Source organism: Alligator mississippiensis, chromosome 3, assembly GCF_030867095.1.
Source record: "Alligator mississippiensis isolate rAllMis1 chromosome 3, rAllMis1, whole genome shotgun sequence".
In the NCBI taxonomy this organism is placed as follows: domain Eukaryota; kingdom Metazoa; phylum Chordata; order Crocodylia; family Alligatoridae; genus Alligator; species Alligator mississippiensis.
Window position 1 is genome coordinate 197,312,708 of NC_081826.1, and position 14,991 is coordinate 197,327,698.

At 37.9% G+C, this 14,991-nt stretch overlaps 1 protein-coding gene across 1 annotated transcript in view; it reads left to right on the plus strand.

Annotated features, from left to right (window-relative positions):
* Positions 1–14,991, plus strand: part of RORB (RAR related orphan receptor B) — a 196,597-nt gene that overhangs the window by 31,372 nt on the left and 150,234 nt on the right. The gene's annotated exons all lie outside the window — the stretch shown is intronic.

The following is a 14,991-nucleotide window of genomic DNA, read 5'->3' on the forward strand; positions in this document are numbered from 1 at the left end:
ACAAAAATATCTAAGCAGGATAGTGAAAGTCAGTGGGTTGCCTCACATAGGGGCTTTTGTAAATCCCTCTAAGGGATCCTATCTGCATCTTTAGGCTGCAAAGTACTGAAAATGGCAATTAAGCTACTTAGGCTTGTAGATACTTTTAAAACTGTTACTCAGATGCAATTCATGGACCTGATGGAAAAGTCACTTTTAGTAGACAATTTTATTTTTTAACTGGAAACCTCCATCTGTGTATGTAAGGTCAGACATAAGCTACTCCTATAGTGTTAGGAGCTAGAACTTTTGCTGATTGTCATAGGAAGGATAATTTTAGATAGATGTAAAATCAAGCAATACAGATTCCTCAATACAGTAGCACCCTATTTCCAAAAATTAAAATGCAGGACATTTTTGTAGTGATACAGTTCCCATAGAGAAATCAAAATCTAGATTAAACATGGGCCTGTTATTATGATTGCCAGATTTTGACTTCCTTGGCTTTTAGAGTGGAAGCTTTTTCCACTAACTTAGAGGTCTGGATGAGTCTATCATTAAATGCTGAGCAGGTGTCATTAATCTTCACTTCAGATAAAAGAACAGCTTTGAGAGAGTATATATTTGTTCCATTTTTCACACCACACTGAAAATCTGTCACTTGTAAAAAACAAAACAAACACAATAAACCCAAATATTTTGATTAATTGACATGATGAAAAGCTGGGATATTTCAGGTAGCCCAAAATAAGTGCCTGGAATGCTGGGACATTAAGTAGGAGCTGTTTTGGTAAAATGTGACCTAAATTTTCCTTTTTCTCTGTGAAACAATGATTTAAAGTAAGACTTTTTTGGGTTGTACTGCCTGACAACAGGTCCTCTGTGCTATGGGTATCTTGTACCATCATAAATAATTCTCATTTGTGCTATCTTTCACAATTAGTCACCTGGATAATACCAGCAGAGGCCAATACAGTGATAATGTAGGACCAGTGTAGACTCAAATGACCTACTCCACTAGCTGCAAAATCTACCCCTGAAGCTAGATACATGTGCAGGTGGTTTGTCAGTGTTGTGCTCCATGCTGCTATGACTGCACTGCAAGCTAGGTAGTGTAAAGTCAGCGTGGCTATATTTGCATGGGCTTCCTTGACTGTAGCATGCATATCCTGAGTAGACGGCAGTGATTTGAACAGCCTGTGGGAAGACTGTAGCCAATATTTTTTCTCAAGCACTCTGCCTTTCATCTGACAAGGCAGGGCAGGGGATACGGGTCATGCCAAATGATTGGCTCTGGCAGGCCCTTTCCCACATGCTTAAGCTTCTCCAGGCTTTTCAAAAAGCCTCTGATCTTCCCTCTGCCTCCTTCTTTGTAGAAAGAGATTTGTGTTTTTTTATTAATTGTGTATCTGACTCATCATGTATTTGGGATCAGGAAGAATTTTTTTTTTCCTGTAGGGCCAAATTACTATGATATTTGGGGGGGGGGGAGGGGCTTCTTAGTCCTTCCTCAGATCTTCAAGAAGGCATAGTTGACTCAGTTACAATAAGACAACACTAGGGAGTTACCAATGTCAGCTCACTGCAGTATGTGACAAATGTCCAGTTCAGGTGAAAGCCTAATTTCCCCAAGGTGAATTAGATCCAAGATTTGCTTGTGGACCTATGAAAGAGAAGAGCTGAAGTCTTTGTAAACTGAAGTTCCCTTTCCTTTAGTAGTTTCTACCATCCCACTTATCTTCCTCTTCCATTTATGTAGGTTGGGAGACAAGAGGTCTCCTGAAACAAGATCTCCTGAAAAGGATCTACTGAGGAGGGTTTTGATTAAGTTGCATGAGTTCCTTTAACCCACAATGAATCCAGCTAACCACCTGGTTTCATAGAACAGGGAATAGGAACACCTTGCTGGTGTTTAAATTTAGAAGGATGCAGTGTCTTAGTCACACTTAACAAGTCATTAGGTTAATTTTTAGGTGTCTGGCACTATATTGCTAAAAACCCAGAGGACAAAGAGTGACTGAAGGCCAACTGACACAAGGATGCACTATCAGACGTTTTAGAGGAAGTTTATTGGCAATGTACTGCACTTGAAATAAAGTCATGAATAAATAAAATGCCTATTCTCTGCAGAGCATTCATCTGTTATCTATTGAACATGGGTGGAAAGATTAGATGTATATCTCTCCATTTTGATTTTTTTTCCTCCAAATGAAAACTGTTTTTGAGTTTTATTGAGCTGCTCAGGCAGATGATGCCAGATGAATTTTAATAAGAATCTGGAAAAAAAATCTGCTGACCTTGTTGACAGCCCTACATGTGTTTCAATATTGTTTCCTGTTTAAACACTCCTCACTGAGAAAGACCTTGGATGTCTAGCTTTCATTAAGGAAAGGGCACGCAGGCTTGTTCACTGAGGACATTTCTCAGCTGTCCAGAATTTCAGGAACACTTCCTTCCTCTTTTTGCCTGAAGTTCATTTCATCCTTTAAAATCTAATGAGACCTGTAACTGAAGTTCTTTGGGTTAATACACAAGGGCAATTCAGTTTTCTCTGGACCTGGTGAAGAGGTATTGGATTTTATGGATTGTATCCCACCCACCCCTGCACTGGAGCATGAGTTTTGTCTGCGACTCTACGAGGTGTAGTACAGAATACAAACTGAACTGTAAATATAGGCTATGTGCAATACACATTAAAAATTCATACTTAAGATTATATTTTCACCCTAATGTGCAGGGATTTACATATGAAACACTAGGATGAAAAGTTATTACATCTCCATAAAAAGCTACTTTAAAATACAGAACATGGCTATTTTCCAAAGTGAGAATTTCAGTATTAAATATTTGTAAAATTCTATAGATAGTAATACTGAGTGTGCTGTAAATCTACTTAGAGTGGCTATCCTCAAAGATTTGCTGATCCGGCTTTAAATACAAGGACCTAAGTTACCTCTAGTACTGTTATTAGTACTACCAAATCTTCCATTTTTTTGCTATGGGGAATATGTAGAACACTGCAAATGCTGTTTAGTTGCGTCTAAGGCATGATTTAAGATATCTAGAATGCTCCTTGAAGAGTAAGAATTGCAGTTAGAATGAAACAATTCAGGTCTCAGCTTCCAACTGAATTTTCAATGATTTGTTCCAAATAGACCCATTGATGTATGTGTTAAGACTTGGGCAGTCTTAACTACTTGTAAAAGGTCCAGGACTAGGTTGTAGGAGGGAGAAGAGGAAGATTAAAAAAGAGTTTTGATACTGGAAGGAGGAACAGACCTGGGAGTAATGAGTTAGTAGGAAGCAACATAAAGGGCACATCTACATGAGGCACATTAATGTGCATTACGAGTCCGCATCTACAGGTGCGCACCCTTAATGCACAGCAGGGCTGCAGGGACTTGGTACTAACTTTAGTGCCAAGTGCACTAACTTTAATACCAAGTCCCTGCACGTATAGACACCTGCCAAAAATCACTTAATATGCATTAATTTAATGTGCATTAAATTTAGTCACATTTAAATGCACATGTAGACCTACCCAAAGTGTGTGATGGGACTACAGTGTAAAATGTGAGGTAACCAAAGAAAAAAAGGAAAAGAAGAAAAATTAATGAAAAAGAAGAACAAAATGTGATAAAAAGGAACAGAGCAGATTAAGAAATCCAGGGCAGATTAATCAATACCTCTGAAAAATATATGCTCCTCATTATCACTCACTATATTGAGGGTACATGAGTGGTCTAAGTAGCTGCATAACCCATATGATGCCCAAATCCAATCTTCAATTATTCCATTGACCAACACTTTTTTTTTTTTCCTGTTGAATAAATATTTTCATCAGCAGGGGTATAACTAAGGGGTGAGGGGGCGGGATTGGGGCAATTTCCTTGGCCACTGACTTGGAGGAAAGGCAGGTAGAGGCTGCAGCCAGCTGCTGCATGTTCCAGTTCACAACTGCAAATTGGGAGTCACCACTTCTGCTTTGCCCCTGGCACCCAGCCATGTCACTACAGTGCTGATAAGTTAGGGGAGCTAAGTAAAACTTGCATGTTCAGGTGCATATGGCTTCTAGAAAATGACTGTCTTCCTTGGCCACTGCTAACTTATAATTAAAATCCTGACTTTTTTTGTGGATAATTGCCTGTGAAGTTGATAAAAATTTCACATTCAGTTCCACAAACCTTCACCCAAAGTTTACACAAGTTTGCCAGTCATGTTTCAGCTGAATTCTTTCTGAAATCCTCCTATTATCATTCATGCTCCAGAGTTGCTAAGAGCATCTTGCAACTCTAACACAGGACTAGCAAAGGTGGTACAGTACTATCAATGTAGTGCTGCAGCAGACATTTTAGCCACTGCGTTGCCCAGGTCATCTCAAAGAAGGCTTGGACAACACCGTGGCAAAAGACAGAAATGGCTGGTTCATAGGTGTGCATCCATCACTGGTAGCACATGTGAAACTGCATCTGTGACTAAACAAGAGCTGAGAATTTCAGGAAACAATGGGGTAAGGCTCTCCCTTGAAATTAAAAACTGGAAAAGGGTGCCTGATTTTGATGGAAATTTTGTATGTATCCTAGCAGTTAGCTCTGTTAAAGGTAAACTGTATGTGGAAACATTTATTCTGGAATGGGAAGGCCTTATTCCTGTTTAGACTGCAAGTAGGTGGGGTTTTTTTCCCATTGCCACAAGGCATTCAGGATGAGAGAACTGGTAGAATCAGATTTTCCAGATCATTCTATAAGTACTACATTACAGTGCCATACTCCTCTCAGTTTTAGGCAAAAAGAGATGGGGGAGCTGAAAAATATTGTTCTGTGTTTGTAAATCCAGCTCCGAGAGAAAGTTCTCTCTATATCTCTGTCACTAATGTGCATGTGCACACACATACACCCCCCTCCCCCATGTCTTATAACCTGAAACCTAGAAACTAAAATTTTGTTCATAAAATAAATGTTATGAGCTTTTGATAGTAATTAGTCTCAATCTTTATTTAAAACAATATTTGTGCTACCACCTTTTGCACTTCATATTTCTTCACTGGATTGAAGGCAATCACATTCAAGAGAAGGTTTAAACAATGCGTAAGAAGCTGAGAGACAAAGAAGCCTGTCATATACATGGTGGCAATGTTTTAGAGGTATAATTACTTCTAAAATGTAGCGATGTTTTTCAATTCCTAAACAACTCAGTAAAGGAAGCAAGAAGAACTGAACTTCTAATGCTAATGCTTCACCTACCATAACTGGTTTTGCTGTTACTAGCTAGAATTAAAACATGCATTATAACATAATAACTAAATACCAAACCAACAACCAGAAAACACTGATTAAAATCAACCTTTTTTTTTCAGATGTAATACCTATTTTATTCATCTGGAGTAAACTGCAATAGCTTCTACATTTTTGCATAAAGAGAATAAAACACATTCAACTTGTCCAGAATGTATATATCTTCATTCCATTTGAGTCAATATTACAGTTGGGTCACTCAGTTCTTTCTATTCTCTTTTTTCAGTTTATCTCTTTTATAGAAAGTGGCGTGGGGGGGGGGGGTTGTTTTTCTTTTTGGTGGGGGTGGTCCCTGAAACATATTATGATTGCCCAGTAATTATTGGCAATTAATAACCTAGTAATTAGTCTGGAATATCAAGGAAATATATATGAGTACTTCCTGAAAAAAAAAATATCCTCAAAGGAAATCTGGATAACAGTGGTAGTAATACAAAAGGCTGGTTCACGTTAAGGCTCCTGTCCTTGCTAGCACCAGCAGCTGCCCCCGTACTAGAGCATAAACTGAGAATTTTTGTGTCGGTGAGACAAATCTTAAACTAGAACAGAAAAAAAGAGATAATATCTGTGAAAATGAAATTACAGGGTAGCAAAGTAGGTATGTTTTTAATATGAAGAGTTTGGTGGTCCCAGTGTACCCAGTGAATTAAAAAACAGTAGTAATGATCCACAAAAACCCCAGTACAAACAGATACGTTGTGGCAGAATAGATGCACAAAGAACATAATAGATAATTTATATAATCTCCCTTAACCAGCCAGCATACATTCTGGATCCCACAAGGTGATTTGCATGTGTAAATTTTTACCTTCTACAAGTTTGTATGTCTGAACTCGGTGGGATAAATGCTACTACTTGAATTTTTTAACCCACATATACAATGGGGACACCCAAATGTTGCAGTTAAGACACCCTATAATCAAGGAAAGAATTATATCCATTTCCTGTAAAAATTCTGTGTATTGTTAAGGTACTGCCGCACTTTGGAAATGGAGAGTTACACTGAGCTACTTGAAGCTCCAAGAAGTCATGTGTTGTATGTGCAGGGAAGGTAGTAAGTCCTCTAGACATTTCTATTAGAAGGTACATGTATTCTTTTCTTCAGCAGCTGGTTGTCCTGCCAAGCATGAATGTAAACTAACACTTCCATGTTCCTATTTGCAATAGCATTTGCACCAGTAGTGCAAAAGGAAAAGTCCTTATACTTGGGTGTGTGGCAACTATGGCTGAAGGGGACATGTTGGGGGAAAGGATTCTACTTATTGCACTCTCACCTCTGTGCCAAGAAAATGTGGATTACAGTATATATCATCTCTCATCCCAAACTACCTCATAATCTAAATACAGACAAGTAAAGGAATCAAGCAGTTAATTTTAGGGTTAAAGAGCAACTATGAGTCAGATTTGACATCTGATGAAAATACTGCCATGAAGGGGAAATTTTGGCAAATTTCACCTCCAACTAAATGTGCTAAGGAATTTTAGTATCTGTACAGAGCAAACAGGGACTAAATGTTTAAGTTTAATCTGGAAGAATTCAAGCAGTAAGCTGTATGGAACTAAACTACAATCTTCTGTTTAACAATGACAAAAACAAATACCTGTCTCATTCTACTTACAATGCTGATTTTTTTAGAGCAAATTAAAGGATTAACAATATATTAACACATATGCTAAGATATTTTAGCCTACAAGAGAGGCTTATTGAGATCAGTTTTGCAATAGTTTCTCAACATTCATCCATTGCTCACAAGGTGACACTCCTAAGTGGTAACTCTACTTTTATATATTAATATTTATGACTATGCTACAGTGCTACTGTACATTCACTTTTTCTTCACTGGAAAAGAGCAGTGCTGTCTATCAGTATAAGCTAACACCTCTTTAAAGATGTAAACTGACGAGCAGCACACTCAAATTTTACTAATTATTTCACCAAGCTGACGATGACTAATCAGCTTCTAGTACTAGGCTGTTTGCTTTAAAGCAGCTGGTACTACCATACCTGTTCTGTGGATGTAGGATATCTCGCCAGGCCTGCTGTCAATCTAGCATCTTCATGAATACAAAATTTACTTAAGAAACTAGAAAAAAGAAAAACCCTGTATCAGGTCTAAACTCCTTATTGTGAAACTTTTAAAGAAGTTTTTAAAACTCAGCCCAAATTTGCAGTGAGAACTTGTACGTGCTTAGCAATTTTTTAAATCACTCAGTTTACCTAGGCACCTAAAGATGGATTTAAGAAGCTCTAGGTCCCAATTTATTAACATCTTAGCCACAATCAACATGTGTGCCAGACTGTGCAATTGTTACTGTGCAGTCATTAAGCAACTACTAAACATTGCGTAGTAAATGGCATTACCGCACAATCCCATCACCACATGGTTATTTTTAGCTGCTACTGCGCAGTAGTCTTACCATCACAGTTTGTGCCCAATGATGCTACATCGCCATAGCAACAACCTGCAGTGCAGTAGCTCATTGCTATGGTGACATAGCATCTTGTGTAGATGTGCCCACTAAATACTAACCCTCCTAGGCATTTAAATGCAGAATCTCTTCTAATACAGGGTAGGATTTATGTGACTTATCTGAAAATATGTTTGTTATATACCTTTGAATATTTTTTTATTTGAGGAATGTCTGCAGCTGTAGAGGAAAAACAAAGGTGAATGATGACAAATAAAACAATGGGGTGTTAAAAGTAAAAACCTTTAAAAGAGCAATAAATTAAACAGTATAAAGCTTTTCTACCTCACCCGCAATGACATACAATGAGCACTTGGGTACCAATCTGAGAATTATAGGCCTGTCTAAACCCCTCTGAGTAGGATGCTTCTATTGAAAATATTCCACCTCCAGAGTACAGACACAGTTGATGTTTAAGTTCAGAGGTTCAGAGATTTTGGTCACTTTGTAAAGCTTTTACTGCATGAAGAAATATCTGTGATCTTTTTTAACCAGGCAGGTGCATTATCCCTCTAGCTGAATATAAACTGATATGGTGCATTGAAGCCCATCTCTGAGCTGAGTTTTCTGTCAAAGCTACCTGTCCTTAAGCGGCTTTCCAAGATCTATAGGAATAACTTATTAGAGGCTCTAAGAAAGAAAAGAAAAAGAAAGAAAAAGAAAGAAGGTAATATTTCAGGAGTGCCCACTGTTACTAATTGCACCTAAGGTAAATAAGTGAAATGTAATTATGTTCTGTGGGTAGCAGCATTATTTAGTAATAAATTATCCAATAAAAACAAAGAAAATCTACTACTAAAGACCATAACAGTATGTTTGAAGCAGGTTGCAAATGTCTTTCATTTGTACACAGTCCTATTAAAGTACATTCTATTCTGGCTTTTGCATTCCTCTGCTTCCTTTTGTGGCATATTCATTAGTGATATATTCTAAACTACACAGAAACAAACAGTCTATAATTTTGTTTTATGTTAAATATGTTATTTCTTGGAGTTTTCCATTGTTGAACTTAATTAACGTATGTGCACAGAGCTTATGGAAAGCACTAGAATGTTTTCCAAAGAAATCCATACCTGAACTATCCTGATTCATTTGGGTCTGGAGGCTATGTTAGCTGTAACATTGAACTATAGCTGCAGAACTTAGAAAAACAGGTTTCAGGAGCAGCTGTTTTAAGTGCCTAGCATACTATTAACCTCTAGACAAATAATAATAAAAAGAATGAAGCACTACTGACTAGGTTACTGTACCTATCTTATTTGATACACTGATCTGCTGCCACCTTGATTTCTCATCATAATGTAATCCACGGAGGGATTATGCCCTCAGGTAGTAAAACTGTTTGCCCTGGATGATTTCAGTTACTTCAACTTTCATAAAGAACACACCTATTATAAGTGAGAGTTCATCTGTAAAATGCATATTAAGCTTTAAAACCCAATACAATGGGTATTATTATATACATAATAATGAAAAACAGTTGCATAGGAAATGATACTGGGTCGATCTACACAAGACACTGAAAGCGCAGTAGACTAATTCTATTGTGCATTAGCACATCACGGCAAAAGCCATACTAATGCACTAATGCACAGTAGAATTAGTCTACTGCACATTAGTGTCACCTAAAAGACATGCATTAGCATTATTGTGCTGTAGCGCTGATTATGGTGCCTTAAGTTAGTACCTGTTATAACAGCTACTCAGTGCCATAGCAAGGCAGGGCAAGCAGGGCAACTGCCCTGGACACCGAAGTGAAGAGGCGCCAACAGGTGCTGCCCAGCCAGGACAGTAGATGAGACATAGCCATGAGCAGCTCGTTTGTGGGACAGCAGGGACAGCAGAAGGGTGGCTTCTGCCATCCCCAGATCTGTGTGTGGGGTGAGGGCAGGCTGCCACTGTAGGCTTTGTCCCGGGTGCTAAAATGTGTTGCTACGGCACTGCAGGTACTAAACTTAATGTGCCATAATTACAGAGCGTTAATGCACGTGTAGGCATGCCCACCTATTACTATACTGTTTCACTTGTTTAATGTTCTTATTATTGTAAATAAAACATATAAGACATTCATGTATTCCATCATGAATTATTATAGTTGGATATCATTTAGTTATTATTTAGTTGAATGGTTTGGTTTTGATATTTTTCACATGAACCCTATTTGTTACTGTACAAACTATGTAAGCTCAACAAACTTTAGAGGCTTTTGCAGAATAATTAAAATACTGTGTTTCAGCAGTGGTCTTCAAAACTCTGTCTACCAATGAAGGTCACCCAGCGAAGCTGTGATAAAGCTGGTGCTAGAATTCAGGAATCTTGTTACTGTGCTCCTTAGTAATGAACCACTGTCCCCCAAATGTCATCTGTAAAAGTACAAATTAATATAGTTATTATGTATGTCAATAATGAAAAGACAACATGACTTTCAGTGATATCCCTTGGAAGAGAACTAAGAAATGTGGCAGTCTGAGAGTTAGTCTTCTTCCTGCTAGAAATAAAGGAGTTCTCCATCAGTGGTAGTTATATACAGTTAATAATGTTTTGCTCTAAGTAGGCCACTGTACTAAATCAACAGACAGACCAGAAATTCAGGGGCTCTGAGAGCCGCTCTAATTAAAGCGCTCAAAGCATTTCATGTATGTGTCCCCATGCTTCAAACTGGCAGCAGGGGGGCTTTATCCAAAGTTCATCAAATGAGTTTTAGATAAAGTGCCCCCATCACCATTCTGAAGTGCAGGGATGCTGATACATGAGATATGGGAGGCTGCTGAAGCATGGTAATTGCCATGCTACAATGCATCAGAAAAGCCTCCCTGCTCATGTAGAGATTCGAATAGGCAATCTCCACCTTGGCAAGCTACATGATAGACTAAAAAGTGAACTGTCTCTCTTACAGAGTTAAGTAGCTTCAGCTTTCCAGAGCCAATAGGAAAGGGCTTTACCATCAACTCTGTAGGCTTGATTCTTAACATTATTACCTCTGTATTACACCTCAGATTTACACAATTGCTTTTTCTGATTGGCTACTGAAAAGTATGTTTATCTTCTCTTGCTGTAATGTTCTTGCACTCTGACCAAGGTCTCTTCTGGAGCAGTCAGAAGCAAGAACATCAGGGTGCAGTAAAGGAGGATGCTATGTGAGATGGGAGTGGTAGACCAAGGGCAGACTGAATGAGGGAGGAGAAATAAAGGAGCAAGAAAAAGCAAAAACAGAGAAACTGACCATAGCTAAAGAGACAGAAAACTAGGTATCGTCTATATATAGTGTTCATAAAAATGGTACTAACAAGCTGTTGGTTGGTCATTTGCTTCAACTAGAGTGCAACCAGTCCCTCCTACATGCCCTGCCTTCTGCCTAATTTTTCCTAGTTTAGACAGTACAATCTTCAGCCAGAGACTGTTATTTTCCTGTATTTCTATATAGCACCTAGCATATTTGGGGCTCCACTGCAAAATAAACAATCATTCAAAAAGACAATACGCCATTCCCCATGTTTCATACCACTTTGAAGAGTGCATGCAGCTTTTAATTAGGAGCTCTTCCTTAATGACAGAACAAAATATGTTTCTATGTATTGATATTCATGTTTTTCATCAGTCGTTTGACAGGGTTTTTTGCCACAGGAATCGCTTGATTGTTTGTTTGTTTTTTAGTATCTTAGCTATACTGAATATCCTTGATGTGGGCAGTACTGGAGAGAAGGGGTTCCCTTTAGGACCTAGTGTTGCACTTTGCAGAACTATGCACAATATTATGGATGCACTGCAGTAAATGGGAAAGGACTATGAAATCACTCTAGGACCTCATGGCTCAGCTGGAAGTCAGAAACACAGTGACACAGTGATTATAATAATATTTTTTCTCCGTAGTTATTGTATCCCAAAGTGGTTATGTCAGGACATCACTACTTCTTTTTCTGTTTTCTCAACCACAAAACTAGACTCAGAATTCGATTTGGCAGCTGCTGAGACACCCTAATATAGCAGCGGACGAATCCAGGCAAAGAACAGATCTATCACTGTATCTGACTGATCTTTCTGCTTATGCACAGTGACAAATTCTCACCTCTCCATATAGATCAGCAGGCTCTGTAACCAGTCAGTCACGCATAAGTTGTGACAGCATATCACAAGATTGGCAATTTGGAGCCCTGGAGAACAAGGTAAAACATGCAGTTATTTTACATGAAAACAACAGCCTTTTCTTTACCAATACTTTTTTCTTTTTTTTCTTGCATCCTTTTAGAAGGAGGAATAATGCTCATCTTGCTGAATGAAAATACATACAGAAACATATATAAAGAGAGGAGATAATGAAAACAAATCTTGAAAGATGAGTTCTTTATATTGCTGCCTCACTTTCTTTTCCCTATTTGCATTCAGAGGTGTCTGGACTGTGTAGTAAAGAAAGCCACTGACTAATAATTAGCATGATTACCTTCAAAATTAAATTATAGAATATAGGACAGATGTAACAATACGTGAAACATATAACGGTTTTTTTCTGTCCTGACTTTCCTTTATCATTTACCAGAAAAGTAAATAGAGATAATGCTAAAAAATCTCAATTACCATCCTCAACTTCACCTGGAAATAAAGGGCTGAAAAATTCACACTCAAGCACTTTAAGTTAGGCATCTAAATCTATATTTAAACAGTTACATTAAAAGGCCTGATTTCCAAGTTTGCTAAGCACCATAATATGATCTGCCAGGGGATTCAGTGGTAGTTGCAGGTCTCCAGCATTTTTTACAGTGAAGCCACTAATAGAAATTAGAGCGGGATTTGCAAAAATACCTTGGTAGTATATTACCACTATTTGCATTGACTTCCTATAGAATTTGAGCTCCTAAGTCACTCAGACACATTTCTGTTTTTGAAGATTTTGGCCCACAAAAATATGTATATTTCAAGGAGATATCAGGCAATGTGTGCATGAATGGAGAATATTTGCTTGCTGAATGAAACCAAAACAAATGCCATGGATATAGACCCTGAAATTGAAAGTGGGAGGAGGACTGTATAAATAAAAGTAAAATAGGTACTAGAAAGAAATTGGATACCATGTCTTATCTGTCTCAGTCAGTTGAGTCAGACAAATCACATGACTACCCATTAGAGTCACCACTACTTAGAGAACTTATTGATTTTTCATCAGTTTGTGTGCAATTAATGGGTGACCTCAGTCCATCTTCTGGTGAAGATGTGTCCACATGAAAACCATCACCTTAGTCTCTGCCAACAGCCCAAAGCTTAAATGGGCATGAAAACTGAATTATTTTCTGAAGACATAGTCCCTGCTTTTTAAGGTGATAGCCTTCAAGATTTCCATAAATGTCACTTTACCGGAGCAGACAGAATGGAGTGAGAATGAGTAACAAAAAGCAGTATCTCAAAGTACAGCTACCTAGGTCTTTAAAACTGACATAACAGTAAAAAAAAAAAGGTCTTTAGTATCAGGAGACTGCAGACTTCAGTATAATAGAATCTTTGAAAGTCTAATATTTTAACCAAACAGCATGTATTGCACTGGATCCCTGGCTTCCTAGACTTGCATGTCAGTCATTATAATAATGATCTTTACTAACAGTGCAGAAAGGAGAAGATATACTTTCACTGGCATCTTTCTTCCATGCAATGTGAAGCCTTAAAAAATTGGGCCATTCAACTATTTGGGAAGTTGCCTGGCATTATTCTTTATGGATTGGTTTTGGGTTAATTACTCACAAGTTTGCTCATTAGGCAAACTTCACTTTATATTGTGTCACTCCGGTTGATATAAGGTTTTGAGCACAACCAGTTCTTTAGGATTTCCAATAATGAAAATTCAAACACCACTGCAAAAGAACTTGTATGAATTTACAAGCTACCATTCTCTTATTATATCTATAAAAATTCCTAGTTTCTTACCACTGAGTCCAAACCATTCACCTATTTCAAATAGTTGAATGGCCCAAACATATATATGTATGTATGTAGGGGTGTGTGTGTGTGTGTGTGTGTGTGTGTGTGTGTGTGTGTGTGTGTGTGTGTGTGTGTGTGTTTGGGCCATTCGACTATTTAGGAAGTTGCCTGGCATTATTGTTTATGGATTAGTTTTATATATACAGGAAACCCTCACTATTTGCAGATTTGGCATTCGCGGTTTCAAATATTCACGAATGCCGAACCTGCTTCTTAAATACACTTAAAGGAGCTCCTCGGGAGCTCCATCTGCACTTGCTGCCACTGGACTGCCACCGCTGCTGCTGCTGCTGCTCTCCCCAACCACCGGGGGCACCGAGTTCATGAGCACAGATGACGTTCATGAACACAGTGCCTTATTTGCAGATTTCACCATTCGCAGGGGATATGAATATATAGATATATATATATATAGAAGTTGAATATATAAATATATTGAATATAAACAATATAGGATGTTTATGTGCTTTTGTGTGGGAGGGACAATTTTCAGCCTTACACTTTGTCAATGAAATTTCCATTCTTTGGAGGAAGAATTTGCAAAGCTTTCCAAAACACAACTGTTCTACATTGGTTTTGATTCTGTAATAGTTACAGTAGTGAAACTTATCATCTAACCATAATTTTGGCAAGTCTTTGGCTAAATTGGCAGCACACTATACAATTACATTTAAAAAGGAACTTGAAAAAACTTGGGCTTCTATTTCCAGTTCATTCAAGATTGAGTGTAGCAGTGAAAAGTATTTCAGCCTGAGAGGACATTACTAAGAATAGGGTAATATTCCATCAAGGAGGAGACTGTCCTGTTCATTAAAGGGGAAATCCTTTGATCACATGGATTGAAAATCAGAGTCCAAAATAAAGGAGAATATAAAAGACTTTAACTTTTCTAACTAAGCAAAGAGCCCTCTATTGAAGAGGGAACTAGAGATAACCATTGTTTGCTCATACTCAGAGAAATGGAGTAAAAACAGCATGAATAGTGAAGTAGGAAAAAAGTAGCAAACTCTTCTGATACTTCTTCATGTATCAGTTGCAGTTCTAATTATCATGGAGCATAAACTACTCTCTAGAAAAATGTGTGAAAGAATGAAGGAATTCCAACATACTTATGGCTTCTCTGCCACAAACGTTAGCGTCTCCCTAGTAAAATTCACAGTGTTGTCATTTCCAGAAGCAGCTATCAGCAGTACTTCTTCAGAATCTATCATAAGACAAAATCATTTTTTTAGTGCTGCATTGCTATTTAGTTTTATATGGAATAGTGAAATATTGCTTCTGCCTT